The following is a 2,807-nucleotide window of genomic DNA, read 5'->3' on the forward strand; positions in this document are numbered from 1 at the left end:
AGAAAGATTTGTCCTAATAGTGTTTGTAAACAGGATATTATGTCTGCATCTTGTACAATGAATAACCACTAAGACAACAATATGCCATGTATTAATTATTGAAACTGTCCTACTAATCGAGTTTGAAACTGTCTCATTGCTATTTGTTTGCCAATAAAATTATGGAAAACAAGAAGTTAACTAAAGATTTAATAAAATGAAACAAAGTAAAAAAAAATTCTCAGTTCATTCATATTACTAACTTCTATGATCTCTCCTCTGTCTCTAATCTTGCTCTCTTTCTTCCATTTTACTGATTCCTTTTCCTGCAGTTATCTCTTATACGCCTGCCCCAACTCCCTCTGGCTGGTTAGTTTCTAATTGGGTACTCCATTCTGAAAAGAGGCTTTCCATGCCGATCCATTTAAAATTAGAAACCAGTGTTTCTCCAGTGTTATGGCACAGCACAGCTGTTACCACCACAGGTACATATATCATTTGTAACTGTGTATGCTGTTTCTTAGCCCTACTAGGCTATAAGCATAAAGGAATGTGTACATTCATCTTTATCTCTATTATCTGATAAAGACCATAGTTCAAGGGGCTGTGGAGATAGCCCAGCGGAATAATTGCTTGCCTGGCAAGCACAAGGTCCTGAGTTCAATCCCTGGGAATGTTATCGGGTTATATTAAGCAGCAATTTCTCTTTTTTCCTCTAATAATTAATTGACAATACAGTGAGTTACTCTTGAACAAAGTATTTGAAGTTAAGGATCCTATTTTCCATGAAATTGCTTAGGAAATTACCTAGGATTAAATTCTTTACAACCACAACAAATGCAAAGAAAAAAAAAAGAAAGGACAAGAAAAGAAAAAAGACCAATGTAACACCATTCTCCAAATGCTCATTACTCTTTGAGTAGAGTCCCTGGTGGAAAAATATGAGTTTTCTTTAGGATTAGTACAAAACATCAATACTGGTAACAATTATTACTGATAGTAAAGTAAAATAAGCAAATCATAAAGATATTAATATACGTTTTGCTATAAGTTTATTGTTGGTATTTGTTTTTCTAAAGGTGATATGAATGCTTTCTTTTTCATTTCTTTACCTTTATACGTTGCACTAAATATAAATTCAGCTGGAATTGATTTTGTTCCTCTAATTTTACTTAAATTTTGCTTTCTCCTTGTCTATTTTCTACTGTCTTTAGAAGAGCATTGTTGGTGGTAGAGGTATAATAATTTTTAAAAATTCTATCCTTGATTGAAAAATCAAATTATGCAATTTGGCAATTAATGGAATATACCACATGTATGGATGTGACTTACTCTAGTTCAATGACACTTGAGATAGGTCAGAATGTCTGTCAGTGGATTTTACACAAATTAGTCTTTTTCTGTTCCATCACAGGCCGCTGAGGGTGAGGTTTTACATCTGAATGCAAAGCAGATATGTTATACAGTATACTCCTGATGCAGAGAATCAAGCACTTTATGTTTTGAGAACACATTTACTATTGCTTTGGTTGGAAGTTAATGATCGCTTCATAAAGAGATTCCTTTCAACAGATGTTCCAAAATGCAGTTGTAACTACCTACATCATTTCTGCATTAGGAGCTTTCAGAAATGAGGGAAAAAAATGAGTCCAAAGCACCATCCTAAATAATAGATGACAGGTTGATATTTAATCATTTTTCCTACATTTGTAGAAAAGCCCTACTCACTCAGCTCCTGAGAAGCAGAATCCTGCCTGTGGGGTACCTGTGTATAGAGAAGTTGACAATCTAAAGTCAAATAAGATCATGCATTTTTATTAGATTTCAAAACTGAAAATTATCTATCTTAAATTTCTCTGAAACAGCATTTTCCTTTTCATGAACATTAAAATCATGGGAGGGTTTCCTAAACTCATTAACTGGAATGCCTCGCTGAATGTGCAATACTCGCAACATTTAACAAGCTCTTTTCCAAACAACATAGACACTTTATAAAAAAGCATAAATGCTAAGTTGGTATATGAGGGTTTATAGGTGATTAGTGTCTGTATTTTTAAAAGCTTGACAAACTGAAAGCTTGAATGATTTCATAATGTTCCAGTACATCCATGACTGGCCATCATTTGCTGATCATCATGGATGATGCTGACCAGGCTCAGAGAAAGGATCCAAGTGTGTGAACTGCCGCAAGCAACATGCTACAAGCCTTCTCCTTTATTTATTACTTTTCTTCCTGTCACAAGATGAGCAGATAAGGACATGGTACTGAGACATTTTGTCTCCAAGTTCACAGATGAGAGATTTTGCAGCACTTCATAAGGAAACCCATGGAAGGCATAGTGTTTAGCAAGGCAAGAAAATTCAGCAACCACAGTAATAAAGTCTGGCCACTTTGTTGACATTATCTTCAAAATAGAAATCCCTAATAGTGACAGGTGATGACAATCACTGTGTTTGTCTTCTACTTATCAGACACAGATGTCAGGAATTTGTTTCATAAACAGTGGCAGAATGCAGAAACAACTGTGATTTGAAAAAGAATTTTGAAGTAATTTCTCTATGTAGAATTTAGCTTCAAAACACTATGACTTTAACTAATGATGCGTTCCATAAAGCTGAATAAATAGACCCTTATACCTAAAAATTTCAATGCAATCATGTTGTGTCTAAAAAAGCTATTTTGGGGCTGGAGAGATGGCTCAGTGGTCTAAAGCACCTACTTGGAACAAACTTGGCAAAGCACAGGGACCGCGGTTCAATCCCCCAGCACCACATGCCAGCCAGCCCCTCCCCCTGGTGGGCTGAGCTGGCCACACACACACACACAC

The sequence above is a fragment of the Octodon degus genome, unplaced genomic scaffold, assembly GCF_000260255.1.
Source record: "Octodon degus isolate 3935 unplaced genomic scaffold, OctDeg1.0 scaffold00059, whole genome shotgun sequence".
NCBI lineage: Eukaryota > Metazoa > Chordata > Mammalia > Rodentia > Octodontidae > Octodon > Octodon degus.